At 44.6% G+C, this 27307-nt stretch overlaps 1 protein-coding gene and 1 non-coding gene across 3 annotated transcripts in view; both read left to right on the top strand.

The window, feature by feature from the left end:
- Positions 1–27307, top strand: part of FTO (FTO alpha-ketoglutarate dependent dioxygenase) — a 293791-nt gene that overhangs the window by 256509 nt on the left and 9975 nt on the right. The gene's annotated exons all lie outside the window — the stretch shown is intronic.
- LOC129344349 (U6 spliceosomal RNA) lies at positions 22197–22303 on the top strand. The gene has a single exon (XR_008598380.1). It is a non-coding gene; the product is annotated as a U6 spliceosomal RNA (small nuclear RNA).

The raw sequence follows: 27307 nt of genomic DNA on the forward strand, positions 1-27307 counted from the left end.
TTGTGTGGTCACTTGGGGAGAGACTTCAGTGGGTTCTGGGATGAGGGGTTCCAAATCCCATACACGGGCTTTCTCTGTGATGGCCCCTACCCCGTGGAATGGAGCCCCCACTCTCCTAGCTTTCCGCAAATGATGCAAAACCGAATTATTCAAAAAGGCTTTTGTGTTGTAGGGAGGGGCTCTCAGATGCTTCGCTAATGAGTTAAGGACCATGACTTCACCACTATGTTGCCGTATGTACTACCTGTTGTCTTAAATATGTGCTCCTATGAGCTACCTGTGCTTCATGTGGTCTAACGTCAGCCCTAGAATTGCTCATGTTCTGTTTCAGCATTTCTTCAGCTCTGTATTGGATTCCTACTAATGCTATGCCTTTGTAAACTTGTGTTTATTTACCCTATGGCATTGTTTATGGAGATGTCCTTGACATTGACTGTACTAATCTCACACTGTGTAATCCGCCTTGAGTCTCAGTGAGAAAGGAGGACTATAAATGACATAAATAAACAAATAAATAAAATCCAAGGATAAAAACAAGGTGAGAGAGTGAGATCCAGTCTCTGGGGACTTGTGTCCGTCAAAAGCAGCACTTAGCAGTTGCCTTCTCTGATGCTACCATCTGGGACACTACCTCCTTGTTGTTCTTCAGCTTCTTTGGGTAGTAAGGAATCAGTGCCCTGGTTCATGACAAATTCCGTATGTTGTAATGACTGGAGTGTTAGAGTAGGCCTGTGGAAACTTGGGATCCATATCTGTTACCAGCTATGAAACTCGCGGTTGACATTGAACAACAGCGGGACCAGCCCAATGTCACCCACGAGTTTCATAGCTGGTAACAGCTATGATTAAATTAAAGTATGTAATGGGTTTTTTTAAGGATACAATGAGAATGAAAAGAGCTATGTACACCATCTTGCATTTCTCGGAGGAAAGACGGGATGACAGTGGCTTGGGAGGTAGACATTACGGTGTGGTGACTCTCCCTCACTACTGTTAGAGCTCTGTCAAAAGAGGGCCACCTGTGCCCTGATTTTTGTGGCTTCAGGGAGAATAATTCTGTGTGGCCCATCCTCAGAGCCGGACCACACGATACAAATTACACATGAATGACACGAAAACTTACGTACACGTGTTCCAATGTTGTTTTTAACTACACACGCCAGGACTGCAGGACCTCCGTCGAACCCGTGTTTGCGGTGGCATGGGTTTTCTCCGCGTACCTCCAAGATATCCCATCATGCATCTCCACTTTGCACAGATAGGAAGAAGAAGATATAGGAAATAATGATGTTTTGCATTGCCAACTTACTGAGCGTGACCGTGTACACGCGCCGTCGCGGCTACACTGGAGCAGAGAATTTTGAATGCATGCCTGGACCAGGACACATGCTCATCAATAGAATGCTGGACACGGGCATTTGGGGGTAAGACAGGACTCCTGACACTAGCTCGGTCTCGTGTAATTCGTATCATGTGGTTCGACTATGAGTTGTGTGGCAGTTCATGGAGTAGCATATTTATGGTGGTGGAAGGTGATTTCGAGTCATAGCTGACTTACGGCAACTCTTGCTGGGGTTTCTAAGGCAAGAGACTAATGGAGCTGGTTGGCCATTGCTTGCCTCTACAACCTTGCTCTTCTTTGGAGGTGTCCCATCCATTTACTAACCGAGGCCAACCCTGCTTAGCTTCTGAAATCTGATGGATTTGGGCTCGTCTGGGCTATCCAGGCCACATAGCCTATTAATGCTTCCCTGTTTTTTGTGGCTTTCCTGATTGACCTGTCCTCTTCCTCTCATAAGCCTATCTGTACTGTAAATCTTCCTAGGTCTACCATGTTACCCTTCGTGGCCCATTCCTTTTGTAGTTAAAAGAATATATGATCTACTGTGCCATCAAAGTGGAACAGAAACACCACAGCTTTCTCAGCTTTAAAGGCAACATAATGAGATCAGAGATTTTTGTCTCCCCCCACCCCGTTTTGCTTGCAGAGAAATTAACTCACAGTTAATTAATGAAACAATGGGCAGGTTGCCAACAAAAAGAATGCACTAATGAATGAGGTGGGGTGGGGGGAATAAATGGCTTCCAAAAGCTGGAGAAAACTGCCAAAGAAGTTTTGAGAACAATGCGGCTTTCAAAATTGATGTCAAATTCTTCAGATGACCAAATCTGTCCTTATCTGTAATAGAGTCTTTTACAAGCTTTGCCCGCCCTGTAATTTTCTGTTCAATTTAGATAGCAGATTTAATTAACTGTTGGTGAAACAACTGTTCTTTAATAAACCTGTAATAAAAATTGAATTTATACCGTGTGGAGCTTACCGTGACAAAGTGTTATGCACTTTAGAATGCCAATTTTCCTAAGAAAGCCAGAATTTTATTATTATTATTATTCCAAGAACTTATTCAGGTGAAAATGCTAAAGAGGATCAAAGAGAGGGTGCAGAACACACGCTTTGCATGTAGAAAGTGCTGGGTATTTCCTATTGAAGAATAAGGGCCAAGCTACAAGTGACGAATGACACTTGAATGGCAAGTGGATTGTGTGGAGGACAAGTGAACAGGGAGAAATACACTTGCCATTCAAGTGTCATTTGTCACTTGTAGCTTGGCCCTGAGTTTTATTTAATTACGTAACTAGTTGGCCACTGTATGAGAAAGGATGCTGGGCTGATCCTACAGGGCTCTCATTTATTTTCCTTACCCTTTTTGTAAGGCGCTCAGGGCTGCGAACTTGTTTCTCCATATGCATTCCTCCAACTCCCCACCCATCCATAATCTTCACTGGGAGAGCTTTGGGCAATTATGTCTGCTTAACTTACCCCATGTGCCCTGTCCTGGATAGGCCAGGAGAATCTGATCTCGTCAGGTCTCAGAAGCTAAGCAGGGTCAGCCTTGGTTAGTAATTGTATGAGAGACCTCCAACGACCGGGGTTGCAGAGGCAGGCAACCCTGTTAGTCTCTTGCCATGAAAACCCCACCAGGGGTCGCTATAAGTCAACTCTGACTTGAGGGCTGGATTTCATTCATTCAAACTACCACATAGAGTTATTGTGATGATAAAATAGAGAATATCTTGTTCACCTCTTTGTCTCCATAGCATCTGCTCAGCACTTAACATGATACCATCATGCTTCTGAATTTCCTTATTCTTGCCAATGGCAGCCAATGATGCAGAGGTAGAGCAAACAAATGCACAATATGTAATAGCACAATACATATTGTTCACCCCTACAGCCAGTTTGGTGTAGTGGTTAAGAGTGGCGGGACTCTAATCCGGAGAACAGGGTTTGATTCCCCACTTCTCCGCTTGAAGCCAGCTGGGTGACCGTGGGTCAGTCACAGCTCTCTCAGAGCTTTCTCAGCCCCACCCACCTCACAGAGTGATTGTTGTGCGGATAATAATAACACACTTTGTAAACCGCTTTGAATGGGTGTTTAGTTGTCCTGAAGGGCAGTATATAAATCGAATGTTAATGTTATTATGGGGAGAGGAGAATTTACGAGGTTGCAGGTTGTGACAGTAAAATGTCTAAGGGCCAAGCTACAAGTGACAAATTACACTTGAATGGCAAGTGAACAGACTCAGGGCCAAGCTACAAGTGACGAATGACACTTGAACAGCAAGTGTATTTCTCCCTGTTCACTTGCCCTCCACTCAATCCACTTGCTGTTCAAGTGTCATTCATCACTTGTAGCTTGGCCCTCACGCATATTCCTCCCTGTTCACTTGCCCTCCACTTGCACTCGATCATGATCAAGTGGAGTGCAAGTGGAGCGCAAGTGAACAGGGAGGAATACACGTGACTCTGTTCACTTGCCATTCAAGTGTAATTCGTCACTTGTAGCTTGGCCCTAAGTCCATCAAGTGCGTACCGACAGCATATGTAGCTTGAAAATAGCATAGCAAGCAAGAGTCCACATGCGAACGCAACTTATGGCACTTACACATCATGAATCCAGCTGTGCACCAACTCCCCTTGTGTTTGCGCTGTGATACCTGTGATCTTTAATGCAGAACAATTGCACATTTCCGGGCACGATTTCCATAGCTGTCATTGCAGTCGTCGCTGGGGTTTCTCTAGCCTGGCACATATTCGAAAAGTTTACTTTCTGACCCATGTTTCCTGTGTAGTACACTTGATCCGAACAATGTTCCTTCGTTTGAACAGGCTGCTCTTGTCCATTGATGGGAAGATGCTCATCAGAACAAAGCATTGAAACGATGGTCAAACTCAATAACGTTGCGTATCTTCTCAGAGTTTAATGGGTATTCTTTCCCTCTCTCTCCTTTTCCCTCATGTTGCCTTTTGTCTCCTTAATGCAATCTGAAGTATTTCCAGACATATGAGGCCTTGTCCTTCTGTCTTTCAGAGTTAACTTCAACGGGAGCAATATAAAAAAACCTGGGTGCTTTTTAGAGCGTTAAATCTGTCGAGTGTAAATTTGTCGTGATGTCTTTTCGGGAGCGCCAGGTGTATGTCATGGAGCGGTAAAGTTACTCTGCAGGTAACTCAAATCTCTGCGAGCAAGCCGAGTACACGAAGAAGCCATTTATATCCCACTGAGTCCCGTAATGTCGAGTGTGTGTTGTCGAGATTTACAGGAGCCCGATGGAGATGGATGACGAAATTGGCTGCCTCAGAGTGGCAAAGGGTTGACCTGAATCCCTGCTTCTTATGCCTTGGAGACTCTGATTGTAGCTCTAGATTTTTTTGCTTCTTCCTCTTCTTCCTCCTCTTGAGGTCACAGTTTGCTATGAAGGGGTCTATTTGATTGAAATAGGCAGCTGGAAATCAGTTGGGTGGAAGAGTTCAGGAAGGAAAAGCTGACTGCCTCTTGGGCCCGCTGTAGAAGCAACGGGTCAGAGGTAATGTATCGGCAGAGGTCCTGAACCTCCGTTCATTGTGTACCTTTCTGATGGCCGGCCCCAATGCTTTTAGACAGAAGTATCGTCAATGGTATTGATCAAATGATCTGATAATCCAGCAAGGCTCCCCAATGTGTTAAATATCCCCTTCCACATGGAAGTGTGGAAGGAAGAGTGTGTGACTGCAGAAGTAAATCTCAGTGGAATCCCCAAAGTACAGCTGCCTGCAATCAAAGTGTGTCATGCGTGCCAATTCCAATCCGTCATTTTTGCTGACCCTTTAAAAAAAAAACTACTTCGGTTGCCTTTCTCTTAGCTTAATTCCACTTAAATAGGATTGAAGATTGTTTTGGACATGTCTCAGCATAATTCCAAAGAGGTGGTTTTTTTTGTTTTTATTTTGTTTGGGGGATTTTTTTAAAAAGAGTTTTATTGAAAGAAAAACCTTTATTAGCCTTTTCTGAAGGAACATTCAGGGAGCTTAGTGAAATCAGTAAAATCTAGCTTTTGTGTAGCCAGAGGGGGAATTTGCTTTATACATATGCACATAGGAAATACATAATTTGCAATCACACTATATAATTGTCCACGTTTATAAGCAGTTAACTCTGGTCTCCATTCAAACATCCATTTGATGGTATAATGAATTGCCTGTGTGTATGAGTGTGCATTCATCGTATTTCTCTGCTCATTTGGAGGGGGAACGTGCCAGAATGCTGTTCTGGCAGTTCCCCCAAAAGGTCACTGTCAGGTGGCCCCACCCACCTGACTTTTGGTCATTTTGGGCCATTTCAGGAATTCTACCCTGCCTGGCACTGACCCGATCCCGGCCATTTCAGCCCCAATCCGAGCCCCAAAGGGCCACTTTTGGCCATTTTGGGCCCGGCTGGTCCCGGCCAGTTACCAACCCGGTCCCAGCCGTTTCGGACCCAATCCAGGTCCGAACGGGCCCAAAATGACCATTTTTGGTCATTTTGGGCATGTTTTGGCCAGGATTGGGGCCAAAACGGCCCGGATCAGGTTGGTGTCAGGTGGGGGAACCCTCCCCTGCCTGGCACCGATGCAATCTGGGCTGTTTTGGCCCCAATCCGGACCCAAAATGGCCCAAATTGGCCATTTTGGGCCAATTTCTGCTGGAATCAGGGGCCAAAATGGCCGGGATTGGGTTGGTGCTGGGTGGGGGAACCCTGTCCTACCCGGCACTGATGTGGTCTGGGCTGCTTTGGCCCAGATCCGGGCTCAAATGGGCTCCAAATGGCAATTAGGGGCCCGTTTTGGCCGGGATCACGGCCAAAACTGCCAGGATTGGGTTGGTGCCTGGCAAGGGACCCCTCCCCTGCCTGGCACCAACATGATCTGCCATTTTGAGCCATTTTGGCCCTGTTTCAACCAGGACTGGGGCCAAAATGGCCCAGATCGAGCCACTGCCTGGGGCGGGAACACTCCCCCGTCTGGTAGCAGCTGAATCCCAGCCATTTCGGGCCCCATCAAATCAATTATGCCAATGACTCACTTCCAGTGATGTCAAGGGGCATGGCATATGCTAATGAGTTATGCGAATAAGTTCCTGCAGCTCTTTTTCTACAAAATGACCCCTAGTATTTCTGTATATGAATCTGTGAGCTGATTCATATGTGCAGATTCAACACTCAGTGACTTAGCATGCACTGACTTTCAAATGAATGGGTCAGTCTCTTCTGCCAAAGTGTATTGTGTTTGAGTTAACGTTGGGTGAGATGGAAGTTCTATTGGATGAATCATACACACAAGACACTGTTTGATGGTGTTAGGTGATGCCAGGAGTGACAGCATTTTGTTAGTTTGTATGAATGGCACTAAATCTGCCTGTTTATTAGCACAGGACAGGAGCTCTTGGTGTGAATCTTTTGTTCTAAATCAAACGTGAATGAAGATAAATCCTGCCAGATTCCATTTTCTTGACCTTCAACTTTTTCCAACTTCTTTTCTTGACCTTCTACTTCTTCCACTCTTCATTTTTAACTGACATAAGGTAGTGTTCGCTCGTCACCTGCCAATACTTTAGCAAAATTTAGCACAGGGATATTTTCAATGTAAACCTTAACCTGCTTTCTTTTCAATATTGTAAACTAATCTGTTGCCACAGTACCTGGAACGAGCTCTTAGTTTGGGGGGAAATATCCTTTGGGAAAGGAGAAATTAAGCACCAGAAAAACACATCGTCGAGTACCATGGTGCCCTTGGGCACCACGTTGGGGATCACTGTTCCAAAAGAATGAGCAGGCATCCTCCTTGCAACAGCCAATAATATTGCCTCCAGGCGACCTGTACTTTCCTTTTCCAAACCACCAGGGCTAAGGGTTAGAACTGAACTTGCAGTGTGAATGTTACCGACATTCTCCTGCACCTGTCAGCTGAAGCACAGGCCTCATCTATGGTGGCCGGAGGTCCTCTTTTCAGAAGGCAGTTCTCTGGTATGAGGCCCGTCCTCTGAAATATCGAAGTTCAACTACTGTCCAGCAAAATCGACTGAAATGGCTACGGAGATTTGATTCCTGTGAAACCAGAGGATACTCGGAAGAAGGGCTGCTCAAGCTATCCAGGGGGTTTTAGGTGAAGCCTTAAGAAGAGAGGGGAGGAACCTTGACGAATTCTCCATCCACAATTAGCACTGAGACAGCGGACAGAATTGTAGTTCTAGTTACATTATAATAATTATATGTAAATTTGCATGTTTAAATATAAATTAGTATATGCAATTTTTTTCCTCTTTTAGGAGGTATCTGCCCTCTTTTCTGATCTTCTAATAGATGGTCACCCTAGCTACATCCGTAGCATAGTGTTTAAGTGGTTGGGCTGCGGATCATCACTCTGCTGATTTGACTCCCACTATTGCTCAGCAGGTGGCCTTGGGTAAGCCACTCCTCTCAGTCCAGCTCCCCTGCTGTATTGCAGGAATAATAATGACACTGACTTTGTTCACCGCTCTGAGTGGGGCACTAATCTGTCTAGAAGAGTGGTATATAAGCTCAGTTATTATGAAAGCAGCTGTAGCATAGTGGTTAAGTGGTTGGGCTGTGAATCATCACTCTGCTGGTTCAACTCCCACTATTGCTTAGCAGCAATAGGGGTAAGCCAAAGCTGGCCTTGGGTAAGCCAATCCTCTCAGCTCAGCTCCCCTGCTGAACTGACTTTGTTCACCGCTCTGAGTGTGAAACTAATCTGTGTAGAAGGGTGGTATATAAGTGCAGTTGTTGTTATTGTTATCCCTATGGATTCCTTTCCTATCTTTGACATGATGCTGCTGCCCATGTATTTCTAGAAGTTTGGTGTTTGGGCATCGGTGCTGTGTGAGGTCTTCACATTCTAATAGGTGTACAGTCCTCATCCAATATGGTGGCATACTTTTTCCAAGGCCCTCCCAAAGCCACCGAATCGCACACTAGTGAGTCCACACAGTTTTGGAATCACTCGTTCCCAAAGCATGACCTACTCCCTTTACCACCCCTGCAAAGAAAGTCCTTAATTCTGTACATGTCGAGAACTGGTAGCACTCAGTGGGTTAACGGCCTGTTCCTTCCCTTCGGAAATGCGCAATTAAGAACCAGATTAGCAGAGATGAAAAATGCTTTGTGGAACTGCCACTGCAAAGAAGCAAAACGGTTTCTCCAAGAGGTATAGCTGGGCTGCCATAATCCAAACGATAAACTCTGTTACACTAATAATAGGAAGGGGGGTGGGGGAGAAAAACTAATTGCGGTGAAGACAGGACAAATCTTTTTTAATCCCCGTTGTCATCTCGACTAAATCCAAACCTATTTGTATTAACCTTTGCTGACAGAGTCACATGACGGACATAATTTCTTGTAATTTACCAGCGGTAGATCTAACCTTTCTTCATCAAATATTCATAAAGGCGCGATTCCCAATGATTTTCTGTCTCTTTAAATATTTACAGCTTGTTGTCTCCTTCCTTTTTGCTATAATTTGAACACAATTGAAGTCAGATGAAATTAAAGTTACATTTCTTTTGGAGCTGAGGAACCAGGCAGCATAGGAGCGGGGGGGAAGGCCCGGTCACTTCTGATGTGGATGAAGCTGGTGGCTGGCTTTCATTGTGGCGGAGCGCATCGAAGGGTCCTGAAAGGCCAAGCTGCCCTCTCTTCAAAGGGGCCGGTGGACCTGGAGACGACTGATGGATCAGTCATGTTTCCTTGTGGCTCAAAGTGAGGCCTTGGCTGCCGGAGTTGTCACAAATATGGATGATAAGAAATGTGCAAACTGAACGGCAGCTTTCAAGGACAGGCTGTACCTGGCCCCTTCTAAATCTCTGTGTTTGTTGACCCTGAGCAGCCAAAAACCCAAACAGAAGCTCGGACTGCCCCAGCATTGACCATTGGGAGCACTAGCTGCTGTAGCATACGGGTTAAATGGTTGGGCTGTGAATCGGCATTCTGCTGGTTCAACTCCCACTACTGCCAGGAGCTCAGCTGGTGGAACTTGGGTAAGCCCCTCCTCTCAGCCCCAGCTCCCCAGCTGTATTGTGGGGATAATAATAACACTGACTTTGTTCATCGCTCTAAGTGAGGTACTAATCTATCTAGAAGAGCAGTAGATAAACACATTATTATGAAAGCTGTTGTAGCATAGTGATTAAATGGCTGGGCTGCGAATCAGCATTCTGCAGTTTGACTTCCATGACTGCCATGAACTCAGCAGATCGCCTTGAATAATCTACTCCTCTCAGCCCCAGCTGTATTGTGGGGAGAATAAAACTGACTTTGTTCACCAGTCTAAGTGGGACACTAATCTGTCTAGAAGAGCAGTATATAAGTGGAGTTATTAGGGCATCAGAGCTGCTGTGGTTAAGTGGTTGGACTGCAAATCAAGACTCTGCTGGTTCAACTGCCACTACTGCCATGAACTGTGTAGGTAGCCTTGGGTCAGCCAGTCCTTTCAGCCCAGCTCCCTAGCTGTATTGGAGGGGGGAATAATAATAACACTGACTTTGTTCACTGCTCTGAGTGGGGCACTAATCTGTCCAGAAGTATGGTATAAGAACACTGTTATTATTATTGTTCATGTAACATCATTGCACACCTGTGAAAAAATGCTACTTACAGGGAGATCCTAAGCAGAGTTACTCCAGACTTACTCCAGTCAATGGGCTTAGACTGGGGTAACTCTTCTTAAGATTTCACTGTTAGTGGCAGAGGAAAGCCCTGTGAAGCAAAAGGATGCCTCGGCAATGGATGAAGAATGCTGCAAAACAAAGCAAGGATTCCACCTCAGTTTTTTGATCCACGAAAACTAGCAGAAATTACCTTCAAAGCAATGTGGAAATGTTGACGTCCAGTTATGAGTTCTTTTGATTACCAGCGAGTAGTAGAGATCATTCTTTAGCACGTCGGTTGCTACATTCTGTGCCTACTTTGACAATATCCACAAATGGTTGGCTAGTGAGTGCACTATTGCAATTAGCTCCTGCAATTTATTCTCTCGCGACTCTTTAAAATGATCCTGGATAATGGGTAGCTGTTTAAATTTTGTATTGCAGTTGGCAAGGCCGGAAATCAGAGTTAGTGGCTTTCCTAAGGCTAGTTCGCCTTCCTATGGGAAAATGAGCAGAGCGACACAAATGTGTTAGTATTAAAGACGGGTAGAAATGACCGACCATTTGATCACATGATGCAGTGGCAGGACCTAGATTGCAGCTAGTAACCTCCCAGCTCGCAGCTCAGTCTCTTAGCTATTAAGCTACACTAACTCTGCAGAGGTCTGTATAGAGCTTCTGAATTCCCTGGCATTTTATTCCACCAAACCCCTCGCTCGCAAGTTCCAACTTAGCAGTCTACTGTCAAACCTGACTTTCCATCAGTCCAGGCGCAAGGGCACAAGGTTATTGCAGCTAATCAAGTTGTTTGCGAGCTGTTACGGGGTAACCGGTGAGGCCCGGTGGTTTCCCAGGTGACCTTGGGGCCGTAATGCACTGTTCAGACTCTTTCCCCATTAATAGTGTTTGGAACAGGCAGATGATGTCCTTTGATTTAGTATGACCTTCTCAGTTTATACAATTCCAAGACACCGTAAGAAGCAACTGCTTAACTGAAGAAGGTGATCGCACCGCAGAACGGGCCGTTCTTTTGTCCTGCCGAGCATCTTTTGTGAAATGTTAGCCTGAGAATGAAAAGACCAATATTCCTTTAGTTTTATTTCAAGTTAAGGAAGAGCTGGTAACTGTGGGTCACGTTATTATTGATGCAAGTGCCCGTTCACATTTCTGGAAAGTGCTTCAATAAGAGAGAAAAAAAGAAGCTTGAATCTCCATCCTACCATATCCGTGTGTTCCAATCAGAATACCATCTGGAGTCTATCGGAAGGAACTTTGTTAGTTTCATTTATACTCCGCTGTTCATCCAATGAATGCAGAGTCGTTTTGATAGAGTTTCTAAACGGTCTCCCACTCAGATATTTACAGGGCCAACTTTCTTCTGCAGAGAATTGCATAGTGAAGCTGTGATACTTGCAAGTAATATATTTTAAAAATCCTGCTCATAATGTGTGTTTTCTCTCGATCTCAGCATACGCTCACAATGAGGATTTGTCCACAATTTAAATGAGCAGTATTTTGAATATAATTGTGTCTGAGCAGTTGGTAGCTTTTATCATCACATAAGCAGCTGGACAATAATGAGTGTTCCTTTTGCAACAACAACAACATTCAATTTATATACCACCCTTCAGGACAACTAAATGCCCACTCAGAGTGGTTTACAAAGTATGTTACTATTATCCCCACAACAAAACACTCTGTGAGGTGGGTGGGGCTGAGAGAGCTCCAGAGAGCCGTGACTGGCCCAAGGTCACTCAGCTGGCTTCAAGTGGAGGAGTGGGGAATCAAACCCGGCTCTCCAGGTTAGAGTCCCGCGCTCTTAATCACTACACCAAACTGGCTCTCAGTTTGAAATCAGACACCAGCACCTGCATAAATGTGTGGTTTGTTTAATGCATTCAGCTGTGCACATGTTGAATGTAACATGAAAATTACTCGGCACACATATTTATAAAAATCAAGCATACGCTGTCCACAGATTGTATGCGCATTCAGTGTAACTTGTGAACAGGGCTACTGTCCTTTTCTTGGCCTTCCAGTTTGGTTTGGGAGACCACTCAATCTACTGTTCCCATCAAGTCTAGCAAGAAGTCATCCTGAGGAAGCTGATTTAAGTATTTTACAGGAAAGACAGGCCTCGCTTGATGGCAAGTCTCTATTTAAAGAGTGATGTGCCGTGGACAATTTACTCCTCCTTTCTTTCATTTGTGCATTTTGGAGGGGAGAAGTGGCAGACAAGCAGATGGGCACCTTTGTGCATATGTGCAAATGTGCACATTTTAAGAGCGACTCATTGTATACTTGCAAATGATTGGTGGATGTTTTTTGAGTATTTGACAATGATGATTGGAAAAAGCAAGCAATTTTGGTTCAAGCAAGGGGATGTTTATCACTGTTTAGTTCATTTTGGTGGTTAAGTAGGTGGTAGCTTTTGTACATAATATTCCCAGCTTGTCTCCCTTCTATGCACTTATCAAACTCAGATTAGCTTTAGCAAGCTAGATGTATCATATGCCTTCTGATCAGGGCTTTTTTTCTGGGAAAAGAGGTGGTAGAACTCAGTGGTCGAACTCAGGACTGCACAATGATGTCACTTTGGGGTAGCTGGAACAAGAGGGGAGTTTTTTAAAGTTTAAATCGCCCTCAGTGAAAATGGTCACATGGCCAGTGGCCCCAACCCCTGATCTCCAGACAGAGGGGAGTTTAGATTGCCCTCTGTGGAGCGGCGCGGAGGGCAATCTAAACTCCCCTCTGTCTGGAAATCGGGGCAGGGCCACCAGTCATGTGACCATTTTCAACAGGTGCCGGAACTCCATTCCACCGCGTTCCAGCTGAAAAAAAGCCCTGCTTCTGAGCATCCAATGATGGAAGAAAAAGGAGACCTCCCACCTGGCTCCCATTCACAGTCTTTTGGCTGTTACTCATGCATTTTGGGCCCCTCCCTTTTCTCCTGCACATGAGCTCAGGTGAGGGGGTGATTTCTGACCATTCAAGTGATCATCGCCCACACTTGCTCTCACCTTGGTCTTGAAGGTTTTCTAATCCTCAAGATTTTTTTTTCAGGGTGTTCAAGAGACTGAAGAAGGAAGGGGGAGAGATCTACTCTATTTAATTAATTGGCCCTGGCCCATGATTTTCTGTAGCTGTATTCTTTCAACCACCTCTGTGTTTATGCAGAAGGTACCATTCAGTTATGCAGAACTGTCCCATTACTCACTGATCTGTAAGTACACTATTCCAGGGGTCCCCAACCCCCGGTCCGTGGACTGGTACTGGTCCGTGGCCTGTTAGCAACCGGGCCGCACAGGAGGTGAGTGGCGGGTGAGCACAGAGCTGGCTCCAGGGAGCAGACGAGGTAGGTGGTCGCCTATCACCCCCGGATGGGACCGTCTAGTTGCAGGAAAACAAACTCAGGGCTCCCACTGACTCTGCATTGTGGTGAGTTGTTTAATTATTTCATTATATATTATAATGTAATAATAGAAATAAAGTGCACAATTGCATCATTCCGAAACCATCCCCCCCCCCCCCCCCGGTCTGTGGAAAAATTGTCTTCCATGAAACCGGTCCCTGGTGCCAAAAAGGTTGAGGGCCACTGTACTATTCCATTAATGTCATAACAAATATAATCGATATATGGGGATATTTGCCCTGATCTGAATAGCTCAGGTGAGCCTGATCTCTTCTGATCTCAGAAGCTAAGCAGGATCGGCCTTGGTTAGTAATTGGATGGGAGACCTCCAACAAAGAACAGGGTTGTAAAGGCAGGCACTGGCAAACCACTTTTGTTAGTCTCTTGCCAGAAAAACCCCACCAGCTATGACTTGAGGGCACTCTCCACCACCATGGGGATATTTAGGCATGTGCTGCATTTATATAGATGTTTATGAGCAAAGCTATTTGCTTCAGGCCTTTTATTAGAATAATAATGATTATAATCTCCAGTCAAACAAAACACACAGTTTTCAAAGACATTTGATCTCCAGTGTTTATCCCTTCCTCTGGGAAATGTAGGGTTGCTAACTCCAGCTTGAGAAATTCCTGGAGATTTGGAGATAAGGTTTGGAGAAGGGAGGGAGCTCTGCAGGGTATTATCTACAGATCACTTGCAGTGCTGGGAAAACTCCAGCCCCCTCCTGGAGGTTGGCAACCATAGGAAAATGCAGCCTATGAACCCATTCCCCCAAACTTCAGGTGAGAGATTGCTCAGAAGTTGATTAAAATTCAGATGTGCAGAAAGGATATTGATCCTCCTCCCCGTTCACAGAGCAAACACACAGCCAAGGCCCGCTCTAATTAGAAAAAACACCAACATACACGCGATTAGCTTTAAACCTCTGCTAAAGCAGCAGCGAAGTCCAAAGGAAGTTAAGTAAAATCCTTTGTGTTTTTCCTGAATAGGCTGGTTGTATCGGAGCTTGCGCTAGATAATGTTAAGAAGGATTTATGAATTATTGCATGTAAAAAAAAACTTTTAAAAAGGGTGGCTTTGTGCTAGAAGGAAGATTTCTGCAAAGGTATACATTTGAAGCAATGAATCTATGTTGTATATTGTTAGGACAGCTGAGAGAAATGTTGGATCCTTGTATCAGTAGGACTGAACATATAAAACTACTTATGCCAAGTCTTACTGCTTGTCTTTATATTGTCTACTCCAGTTAGCAGCAACTCTCTAGGGTCTTGAAGAGAGAAATGCCTTTTCCAACTCTGAGCCAGTTTGGTGTAGTGGTTAAGAGTGGCAGGACTCTAATCTGGAGAACTGGGTTTGATTCCCCACTCTTCCGCTTGAAACCATCTGGGTGACCTTGAGTCAGTCACTTAAGAGCGGCAGGACTCTAATCTGGAGAGCCAGGTTTGATTCCCCCTGCTCCTCCACTTGAAGCCCGCTGAGGGACCTTGGGTCAGTCACAGCTTCCTCAGAGCTCTCTCAGCCCCACCCACCTCACAAGGTGATTCATGTGAGGATAATAATAGCACACTTTGTAAACCATTCTCTGTGGCATTAAGTTGTCCTGAAGGGCACTATATAAATTGAATGTTGTTGTTGTTGTTATTATTATACGACTTCAGATTCTTGGAGATGAACATAATAAGAGCCCTGCTGGATCAAACAAGAGGTCTGTCTAATCCAGCATCCCACGCTAGCTTCCAGTTTTCTTTCAACTGCAGCATATAGTGGTGGTTTTTACTTATTATCATAAACAGAGGAGTTAAAGGGTGTAACTTTGCTTAGGATACGTATGTTAATCTTTTCCTCTAACCAGTACGGCACATATACTCACTTCCACCTCAAATTCATAAGCTCTAGCAATGGACCCAAATCATTTCTTGGAAAGCCCGAGGTTTTGCCTACTTTATTATCATTAAGTTATGCCCCGTTCCAATGACTCCATCCAACGAAGAATTTCAGGATCTATTGAAAAGCAATTTTGTCATTTCAGTTCAGGCAAGGGCAATTTTAAGAACAACACCAAAGTTTACTCCGAAGGTCATTTCAATCTTCCATAGATCTCAGGATATTACATTACCTTCGTTCTATTTTTTTTCCTGAAGTCACGGCATAAGAGTGAATGACATAAATTGGATGTTTGAAGCGTCTGTGGATAGACATCAGACGGACTTGGGAGTAAAGGAACGCTTCGCCATTATTTGTTCTCCACCACCCTAAAGTGAAAGAGAACAAAGCATCAAAGGCCTTTGTAGTAAAATGGCTCAGGGCCAGCAATGTATATAGTATCTCATAAAGCAAATGCTTTGGTTCCCCAATGAGTCTGGACTCCGGAGTCATGGTTAATAGAAGCAGTGCTGGGATCCCAGCCCAAAGATTTTCACATTGTGCTATGTAAACACAGAGGTTCATTGCACTAACACTGCTATCCTAAGAAGAATTACACTGTACTAAATCCACTGAAGTCAGTGGGCTTAAAAGGGTGAAACACATAACACAACAAGGTGTGAGCACATAACACCGGTATTGCGTCAGCTGCACTGGTTACCGAGTAGAGTACCGAATCAGGTTCAAGGTTCTGGTATTAACCTACAAAGCCTTATGTGGACAGGGACCGGCGTATCTGCGGGGACCGCCTCTCCCCATATGAGCCTCAGAGGACTCTTCGCTCTAACGGCAAACATCTGCTGAAGGTCCCTGGCCCCAGGGAGGCCTGCCTGGCGTTGACCAGGGCCAGGGCCTTTTTGGTCCTGGCCCCAGCCTGGTGGAACGTTCTGTCTAATGAGACCAGGGCCCAGCAGGATTTATTGTCTTTTCACCGGGCCTGTAAGACAGAGCTGTTCCCCCCGTCCAGTCGAGCACGGTTGATGCGCATGGTTGATGCTAGGTGGAGCCCCCCGTCCAGTCGAGCACGGTTGATGCGTATGGTTGATGCTAGGTGGAGGCCCCCCCCCCCGTCCAGTCGAGCACGGTCTATGCCCTCCCCACTAGCGACATCCTCCATCTGTTGAGCTCCACTGTAAATGCTCTGGTGAAGGTGAAAGGGAGGTGCCTTGTGTATGTGTATAGTGCATTTTATTATGCCGCTGAGTATATGTGTATGTATATATATGTATTTTAAATGCTAGGATGTTTATATATTTATAATTTTAAACTGTGTAAATTGTTAGATGTATTTTAAATGTATGCAAATTGTAACCCGCCCCGAGCCTGCTGGTGTGGGGAGGGCAGAATATAAATCTAATAAATTAAATTAACTCAGTTTAGGATTGCATTGTAAATGTGACATGTTTGCACTGCCAGGCCAGCCCTTGAAGGAATCATTGTGGGAGTTATCTTTCAGTTCAACAAGATCTTCTCCTGGACAAAATGTGAGAATTGTGGTTTAGAAGGGCATCACTCCATTTAGGATTGCATAATTGTTGTTTCAAAGCTATTATGGTGAGTGCGGGAGGTGGCATATTATAACAACGATAACAACATTTGATTTAGATACTAAATCAAATACAAAGTGTGTTATTATGTTTATTTTATTTATGTCATTTATAGGCCACTTTTCTCACTGAGGGCCAAGCTACAAGTGACAAATTACACTTGAACGGCAAGTGTATTTCTCCCTGTTCACTAGCCCTCCACTCAATCCACTTGCCATTCAAGTGTCATTTGTCACTTGTAGCTTGGCCCTCAGACTCAAGGCGGATTGTGCAGTGTGAGATTAGTACAGTAAATTTCAAGGACATTTCCATAAACAATGCCATAGGGTAAATAGATACTATTTTACAAAGACATGGCATCAGTAAGAATTCAATACAGAGTTGAAGAAATGCTGAAAAAAACATAAGCAATTCTAGAGCTGACATTAGACCACATGAAGCACAAGTAGCTCATAGGAGCACATATTTAAGACAAGAGGTAGTACGTAAGGCAACACAGTGGTGAAGTCTATGGTCCTTAACTCATTAGTGAAGCATCTGAGAGCCCCTCCCTACAACACAAAAGCCTTTTTGAATCATTTGGTTTTGTATCGTTTGTGGAAAGCTAGGAGAGGGGGGGCTCGCCTGACTTCCTCAGGCAGGCTGTTCCACAGGGTAGGGGTCACCACAGAGAAAACCCATGTACGAGCTGCTGTTGATGTTGCCCATGTGCAGGGTGGCACCTGCAGGAGACCCTGTTCAGATAAGCGAAGCTGCCGTGGAGGAACATAGGGAGGGAGGCTGTCCCATAGGTATGCCGGGCCAAGGCTCTGAAGAGCTTTGTATGTGATAACCAATACCTTGAACTGCAGAATTGAGGTGACGTTCATGCTCATGCCAATCACCCTGTGAGGTGGGTGGGGCTGAGAGAGCTTTGAGAAACGGTGACTGGCCCAAGGTCCCCCTGCTGGCTTCAAGTGGAGGAGCGGGGAATCAAACTCAGGGCCAAGCTACACATGACGAATGACACTTGAACGGCAAGTGGATTGAGTGGAGGGCAAGTGAACAGGGAGAAATACACTTGCCGTTCAAGTGTCATTCGTCATGTGTAGCTTGGCCCTCAGTTCTCCAGATTAGAGTTCTGACACTCTTAACCACTACACCAAACTGGCTTATAATGAAAGCATAGTGGTTAAGTGGTTGGGCTGCGAAACAACACTCTGCTGGTTCCATGACTGCCATGAGCTCAGCTGGTGGCCCTGAGTAAGCCTCTCAGTCCCAGCTCCCCAGCTGTATTGTGGCCATAATAATGAAACTTTGTTCACCACTCTGAGTGGGGGACTCATCTGTCTAGAAGAATAGTATATAAGCACAGCTACTATTACTATTACTATTACTATTACTATTACTATTACTATTACTATTACTATTACTATTACTATTACTATTACTATTACTATTACTATTACTATTACTATTAATTAAAAATGTGGTTTTGTGCAATGTCTGAACCGAGCCTAACTGTGGTTAATAAACCATCTTCAGATCTTGGTTTCAGACCCCGGATAGACGTATCGTAGCTAACTATTGCTAGTGGTATGGCCCACATATGGATAAACTAAGCATAGTTGGTTTGATGTAACCATGGTTACGCATGACATCTGAACTGAACCATAGAGTCAGATTGCTAGAACTTTGGCTGGCAGTGACTCCCTAGGTTTTTCCAACAGAGGCCTTTCCCAGTTTCAACCTGAGATTGTTTGACTGAAGTCATCAGAGGTTAAGTCGCCTTCTGTGCTCAATCGCTAAGCTATGTCATTTCCCTCGTGCCTACCAGATGGACTTTCATAAGTATTCATCTGCTTTCGATTTCTCTCTTGGACTGTTTTTATGACCAAGTAACAACAGCCTTAGATCTTACGTATGATCATGGGTAATCGGGGACGTTAATTTACAGCATTTGCCATCATAAACCGTGTGTTTTCAGAATTTAAAATTCCCTTGTCTTCCTGTTTCCTAGCATTTCACTGGTGCAATGTGATTTTATCCAACAGAGGCCTTTCCCATTTTTTTAGTTAAACTAATATAAATGGTAGATTTTTTTTTTAAAGAAGGCTTTGGTGTTAGCATCTTGAGCCATCCATCTTTTCTGTTGCCAGTGCTGGAACGTCTCCTACAGTGCTTTTTAAAAACGTTCAGACACTTTCGCTATAAAATAGAGATTGCAAGGTATGTTCATTACATCATTTCTGCAAGCTAGGTCATGACTGGAAGAACAGCTGGATAAAAATCCACACATGTTCCAGAAGAGCTGAAATGCAACATGGATATGCACAAATGCACCTACCATGTGCTTATGTGCCATTTTGATCCTTCTGTTTGTGTTAACGATCTCAGAAACTCCTATCCCCGTTGAGGATCCCAGGAAAGGGGCTATGCAGTTGAGAATTTCAGTTGCCTGTAGAATGCTTGTTTCTTCCCTAGCATTTGGAATGGATGATACCTTGGACAAGAGGAATAACCCTTGGCAAATTGATCCTGATTGGGTGAACGGAGAAAGAAGCTAATCTAGAAATGTGTAATCCATGACACCAGTGGAAACAACGATGAGATAGATTTCTTTATATCAATTTCTTTATAGAAATGTGCAGGGCTCATTTCAAGGGGGAACGCACAGGAACGCAGTTCCGGCAGTTCCCCAAAGAGGTCACATGTCAGGTGGCCCCACCCACCTGACTCTCGGCCATTTTGGGCCCAATTTCAGCCTGGATTGGGGCTGAAACAATGCAGATCGGGCCCCTGACAGGTGGTGGATCACTCTCCCACTCAGCAGCGGCCCAATCCTGACCGTTTTGGGCCCCTTTTCGGCAATTTTCATCCCCTTTGTGCCCTTTTGGACCCAATTTCAGCCCTGAATAGCCAGGCTTGGGTCCAAAACAGCCAGGATAGGTGATATCAGGGTGTGTGGCATATGCTAATGAGTTACGCTAATGAGTTCCTCCAGCTCTTTTTCTACGAAATGACCCCTGGAAATGTGTAATCCATGACACCAGTGGAAACAACAATGAGATCGATTTCTTTATATGAGTCTTGAAAGATGATATTAAAGAACCCATCTCAAGTGATAGAACCTCTACTCAAAATCCCAACTGATCAGACTGTATGAAAGCCTGACAATTCTGAACGGGCAGAAAGGGGCAGCGTTTCCACTGTTTTTATGTCTTGCTTTGTTTTCCATTGTAGCATGTAAATCAGAAAAAAGTCTCTGGGCCGACATAAATTCAGTCTTCATAAAACAGCACGGGCCTCTTCATAGCTCCCTTGCTGCTTGTATGCCAGATCTGCTGGCGGTGGCCAAAAGAAAACAGAAATCCTAAAATTATCCAGACTACCTTTGTGACCCAAAGGAAGACCAAGTTTGGTGATTATGAAAACATGGATGCTTGATCTTAGGATCTCTCTGGCCCTAAATCTAAAGCTGCATTTTTGGAAATAACATCCAGACTTGACGATACAAGAATGAAAAAATATTGATTTTTGAAACTAATACATTGGGCAAATAGCTTAGGGCAAAACTACCTGTTGCACCTATATATTTACTTACTTCATTTATAGTCATTGAGTCTCAGGTGGATAGAAATGTGCCTTTAGATCTCCCTGCAATTTAATCTTGAAAGGAGACACCGCAGTGCTGGGGGAGTAAGCCCTTTCCCCAATAGAAATCCCCTTCCTCCAAATTGTTAATCTGGGTTGAATTTGTCTATTTTTCCATACTATAACTAATAACAACTGGGAAATGGGGTAATGGATGGGGGGGGGGAGAGTCATCCTTCCCTATACTGCAGAATCATGGCCTTGTTCCAAATCAGGCTCCCCTCTAGGGTTGCCAGCTTCCAGGTGGGGGGCCTGGATATTTCCCAGAATTACAACAGATCTCCAGACTGCAGAGATCAGTTCCCCTAGAGAAAATGGCTGTTTTGGAAGGTTGACTCTATGGCATAGGGTTCCCATTCCCCCGCCTGGGCCAGGGATCCCCCAATCCCCCCTTCCCCCCTTGCACCCACTTACTTGGCTTGCAGGGGGAACACTGCCTGGGGCACACCCTTCTTGGGAGGGGCACACTCCCGCACCTCGATAATGGGCTGTGGTGGCGAGCAGCAGCAGCAAGAGTGGGCCATGGTGGCAGTGGCAAGAGCAGGCTGCTCTCACTGCCACCCGCTCTTGCTGCCGCTGCCGTGGCCCCTTTGCGCCCAGCAAGAGCAGGCCGTGGCCATGGCGACAGCAGCCTGCGCCTGGGGCGCCCTTTCACCCGCGCATGATGATGTCACTCCTGGAAGTGATGTCATCATGCAAGACAGGAGCATGTGCACATGTGCGCGAAGCAGGAAGCCGGGGTAAGTGCCGGCTCCTAATCCCCATCGGGAGAGTCCAGGGACCTGGGGATCGCCCGTTGAGGGACTCCAGGTCCCTAGCAACCCTACTATGGCATTACACCCTAAGATCCCTCCCCTCCCCAAAACCTGCCACCCAGGCTCCACCCCCAAAATATCTAGGAATGTCCCAACCCTGGATTTGGCAACCCTATTTCCCACAGCTTCTTGGGAGGTCACCAGAAGAGATCTCTGGGTTGACATATACCTTAAACCGTAAGATGTGTCCAAACATTGTTTTTGTTCTTGTTTGTGTTTTCAGTTTCGGTTTCAATATTATGATATTCTCCACTGTTGACCTTCTTATGAGAGGTTTGGTCCTAAAATGCAAAACTCCCAAAATACAGAGCAAATTTAAGATAACACACCAGTTTATTTCAGTGGCCTTAGACTGGAATAACTCTGCGTAGGATCTCATGATTACTATCTCTACCAAGCCTTCGTTCTCTCTCATTGCACACCTAATGTCAGAGCTTTTTTTGGTTTTGTACTTTAAAAAAAAAACAGTTGTGCCAACCTTGTACTTTTATTTATATAGAGAGAGAGCCAGTTTGGTGTAGAGGTTAAGAGTGGCAGGACTCTAATCTGGAGAACTGGGGTTGATTCCCCACTCCTCCGCTTGAAGTCAGCTGGGTGACCTTGGGTCAGTCAGAGCTCTCTCAGCCCTACCCACCACACAGAGTGATGGTTGTGGGGATAATGATAACATACTTTGTAAACCACTCTGAGTGGGCATTAAGTTGTCCTGGAGGGCGGTATCAATCAAATGTTGTTGTTGTTGTTATATATGTATACACATGCACACAGACACAGACATACTCACTAGGGGCCTATTGATTTTGGGTGAATTTTTCTCCCATAGAGTCCTGGGAATTGCAGTTTGGTGAAGGCACTGAGGGCCAAGCTAGAAGTGACGAATGACACTTGAACGGCAAGTGGATCGAGTGCTCGCTTCGGCAGCACATATACTAAAATTGGAACGATACAGAGAAGATTAGCATGGCCCCTGTGCAAGGATGACACGCAAATTCGTGATTGATTGATCGAGTGGAGAGCAAGTGGAGGGCAAGTGAACAGGGAGGAATACACTTGCCGTTCAAGTGTCATTCATCACTTGTAGTTTGGCCCTGAGTGTTCTTTACTGGATTTCTCTATCTATCTTGGCAAAGCTAGACTTCCCTGAGGTAGTGGAATGACTGTTAACCCAGTGGTGAAGATAATATTGTCGAGTTCTTGGTCTTTCTCCTTGCGTCTCCTTAGTTTGAGCTGGTTTACAATACAACTGTGGACTTTGAAGGTTGAGATATATGGGGGAACCTTGCTGTCTCTTTCTATCTCAGCTGCACCAGTGGTGTTGCCAATCTCTAAGTAATATGTAGAGACATCCTGAAATTACAACTTATCTCCAGACTTCAGAGATCAGTTCCCCTGGAAAAAGTGGCTGCTTTGGAAGAGGTACTCTATGGCATAATGTCCCTGTTGAACTCCGTCTTCTCCCTAAACCTGGCCTGGTGGAATACTCTCCCGCTGAAGATCTGGGCCCTGCAGGACCTGTCACAGTTCCACAGGGCTTGTAAAACAGAGAGGTTCCGCCGGGCCTTTGGCTGAGAACCAGTAGGTGTCTTTTTCACCCTTCTATCTAAGACCACCACCTTTTCCATGACTGCCCTCAGCCATGTGTATGCCCACATGTTATGGCTCATATGTGGCTCCCGATTATTTAAGTGGCCTATACATAGAAGGCACCTGAACTATTTTAATGAATGTATTATCAAAGGCTTTCACGGCCGGAGAACGATGGTTGTTGTGGATTTTCCGGGCTGTATAGCTGTGGTCTTGGCATTGTAGTTCCTGACGTTTCGCCAGCAGCTGTGGCTGGCATCTTCAGAGGTGTAGCACCAAAAGACAGAGTGACACCGAGAGATCTCTGTCTTTTGGTGCTACACCTCTGAAGATACCAGCCACAGCTGCTGGCGAAACGTCAGGAACTACAATGCCAAGACCACAGCTGTACAGCCCAGAAAATCCACAACAACCATATTTTAATGATTGTTTTAAATTACCTCTGTTTTCATAGTTTTTTATGATTAACTTATTGTATTGTATGCATACTGTGAGCCGTCCTGAGCCCATTCGTGGGGAGGGTATAAATTAAATAAATAAATAAATAATAAATGCTGCCCTCCCTGACCTCCACCCCCAAATCTCCAGGAATTTCTCGATCTGGATTGGCAACCCTGTGTTGGAAAAGACTCTGTTCTCACGGCTTCTTCCTTTGCTAGAATAGCTGGCTGTTGATGGAGTCTGGAAAGGCAGGGACGGGTTGCCATTTGCATCAGACAAGCCACTGTAAGAGGCCCTCACATACTCAGTGTTTTTCCCCGTGAAAAGTTACACAACTTCAACGTGAAGAGAGCGTTGCTACACAGCCTTCTTGCTGGACACGAGAACTTCATCGTGGAAGCCCCAGATTCCTTTGTCTCAAGTCTTTCTGTACCAGATTAACCCTTTGGAGCGATGATCTGGCAACCTGTGTGCCCGAAGGGAAAGGGGTGTGTGCATGCATATGCATGGTGCGCTCCTCAGACATTCAGAATGTATTTTTGCAATTGATGTGATTGTCAGACTCGGTGGATGGCAACGGTTGAAAGGGCCGTGGTGGCCTACAATGCAAAGTTTGTCGTTTGGATGTTATGAAGCTTCATGTTTCTGCAAGCACCTTGGCATTTAGCAGTGTTTGCTAAACTTCCATTTTTCTCTTCTTCCCGGAATAGCTCAGCAGAAGGAACAGGCAACTATGAAATGCAAAGCAACATCAAGCTGGCGTTCTCATGCGGCAGATGTGTAACTCAAGAAGTTTTCCCTCCTAACAGATGCTGGACTCAGAATTGCATGCAAATTGTGCCTTGTTGATTGATTTCTCCCAATCACCCATATGTTTGGGGCATGTTTCCTAATACAGTGGTGAGTGGGGAAACACTCTGTCCATGCTCTGAGGGCCAAGCTACACATGACGAATGACACTTGAATGGCAAGTGTATTTTTCCCTGTTCACTTGCCCTCCACTCAATCCACTTGCCGTTCAAGTGTCATTCGTCATGTGTAGCTTGGCCCTTAGTCTCTATTGTTGTCACAAGACTTCCCGTGTCACAGGACAGGACCACCTCTGCTGGAGCAGCATTAAGGACTAAACTTGGGGAAGGGTCTTCCTGGGACAATTAGGAAGTCCTCCACTCTTCTGTCATTCCTCAAAATGTGCAAAACAAAATTGTTCAGGAGGGTTTTCTTGGAGGCACAGGCTGCAGTGTAATGGGTTCAGCTCTGGAGGTGGCTTTTATTGGGAATAAAATCTTTCCTACACTCACTGCTCTGTTGCCTTACACAGTTGTTTGCATGCATTCTTTGAGTTTTCCCCCCTTTTCTACCGTCCCAACTTCATTTCTTTTGTCTTACAGAGGGCCAAGCTACAAGTGACGAATGACACTTGAACGGCAAGTGGATCGAGTGGAGGGCAAGTAAACAGGGAGAAATACACTTGCCGTTCAAGTGTCATTCATCACTTGTAGTTTGGCCCTTAGAGCCAAGCTACAAGTGACGAATTACACTTGCCTGGCAAGTGAACAGACTCACATGTATTCCTCCCTGTTCACTTGCCCTCCACTTGCTCTCCACTCAATCTACTTGCTGTTCAAGTGTCATTCGTCACTTGTAGCTTGGCCCTCAGAATCTTTTCAGTTAGATTCAAACATTATCATATCTTGTAACCCACCTACTGATTTTTAAAAATTCTACTTGTAATCTGCCTTGGCATCTCAATGAGAAAGTCAAACTGTAGTTGAAAACAACAACAACAACCTGCAATAACTGGCCAAGCTACAAGTGACGAATGACACTCAAACGGCAAGTGGAGGGCAACTGAACAGGGAGAAATACACTTGCCGTTCAAGTGTCATTCGTCACTTGTAGCTTGGCCCTTAGGGTTGTTGTGAGGATAAAAATGGGTGAGAAATCCAGTTGCACCGTCCTGAATTCCAATGGGAAGGCAGGATAAAAATGGATAATCTCAAGAACGCCCACAACAAAAACGAACAAACTGAAAAGGCACACAACAACGAAAGCAAACGACACCACTGGTACATCTTTAGTTTCATACCTGCATACTATTTCATGCCTTTATGCAGTTATCTTCTTTTTGTGCTGTTTACACAGTTCTTAATGTGCCATCCCCTTTTATGGTATTCTCTCGCTCTCTTTTTTCAAACTCGGGCAACCTTTCGGGGGCTGCGGTGTACAAAGATTAAATACATGAATAATATTTTTTTATGGCCAAGAACAAAAGGCATAAATTAATTCAGTGGCTACTGGATGTTTCCCCCCCCCCCCTTTTCTCAAAAAGCCGAGTTACAGTTCCATCCGACATGTTCTGTTTTCATTGTTGTCATGAAAGAACACTGAGTCCATTCTCCCGAGCAGCAAGGAAAGTTACTTTATCCACCTTTGAAATCAGATCGCCTTTGTTGCATGCTTTTCTGAAGTTGTTCTACAGCTTTTGTGCAACAGAGCTGCGGAATTCAACACGGCCATCCCCTCAAGCTTATAACTGGGCCACCTCAGACATGATACATATAACCATCCCAGCCATTTGACCTCTGCATTGTCGCATGGTGGTCAGGTAGGAGCAAAGTGAGTTTCAGGTGACCCTATCATGTGACCGAGATCAGAGGTCAGAAAGCCCTAACTGTTTGGTTGTCAAGGCAGCTCTTTCATCAACATGGTTATGTAACTGACATACTGACAAATAGACCTGAGGTATAAAATTGTTCTTAGTCTGCTACTTGAGGGTCCTGAACATTAACTGGCTGCCATAAATTTTCAAGTTAACAGCTACTGTGTTGGAAGAGCAAAGAGAAGGATCAAACTTAACGATATCATAATTGGCTAAATTGTTAGTGCCATAATGGACTCCCCGCTGGTTAGAAAATGCCGTTGCTTCTTTTTAAATCTTGCAGCTTGTGATATGTCACATCACATGTTTTTTTTTATCTCACTGGCTCTTCATGATTCATAAAAATATATAAAATAAAATCTTTGTGGCTCAAGCGATCATTCATTACATACATTTATCTTTCTGCCACTGCATTCAGGATGCTTAACAATGAAAATTATCTTGAAGCGGAAAATGGTTTTGGACGTAAGTTTTTGTTACCAACTTTGAACTATTGATAGTTCAAAAGCAGGTACAAACAATATTGAGAATCTCTAGGCTCTGTCAAATGCTTGGATGAAAATCTTGGTTCAAAAACTCCCCTCTGTCTGGAGATCAGGGGGCGGGGCCACCACCCATGTGACCATTTTCAAGAGGTGCCGGAACTCCGTTCCACCACATTCCAGCTGAAAAAAAGCCCTGATTACAGTTCCATCCAAAGCAGAGTTCCGCCCTTTTAACACTGTTGAAGTCAATAATTTTAGAAGAGTGTGGCTCCATTTAGAATTGCACTGTTTCAATTTATAATATACCTAACTCTCAAACTACAATTATCTTGGGGGGCATAAAGAAGACACCTGTATTCCAAAGAGTTGTAACGAATTAATAACATCCCTGCTTGTGGATGCAAATTGCTAACCTTTGGTAAAGCTGCCTTCCGCTTGCCATAAATACTTGCTACGAAATGGAAAATTTTAATAAGCTGGCAAAATAACTGCACAAATTAAAGCTGCACAAAATTCCTCTCACATAAATAACTACCTAGAAAAATGGGTTCCTTTTCTTTCATTTGTTGATGCAAATAAGTGATTTGGCACATGTTCTGAAAGATTGAGAGCCATATACATAATAATAAGTGGTCCTTTAATCTTCATAAAAGTTATGTACAATGCTGTTAACTCTATGATATAAATAATACATTGCCTATGAGCCAAGTCTTGTAACATTTGATTGACCTGTTCAAATCCTTAATCTTACAATGCCATGTTGTAACAATCCTGTATTGTGACTAAGGGGTGTCATTATGAGGATTATAACAGAGGAACAGAGATGCATGCACACCATTCTCAG

The sequence above is a fragment of the Eublepharis macularius genome, chromosome 16, assembly GCF_028583425.1.
Source record: "Eublepharis macularius isolate TG4126 chromosome 16, MPM_Emac_v1.0, whole genome shotgun sequence".
Taxonomy (NCBI): Eukaryota; Metazoa; Chordata; class Lepidosauria; order Squamata; family Eublepharidae; genus Eublepharis; species Eublepharis macularius.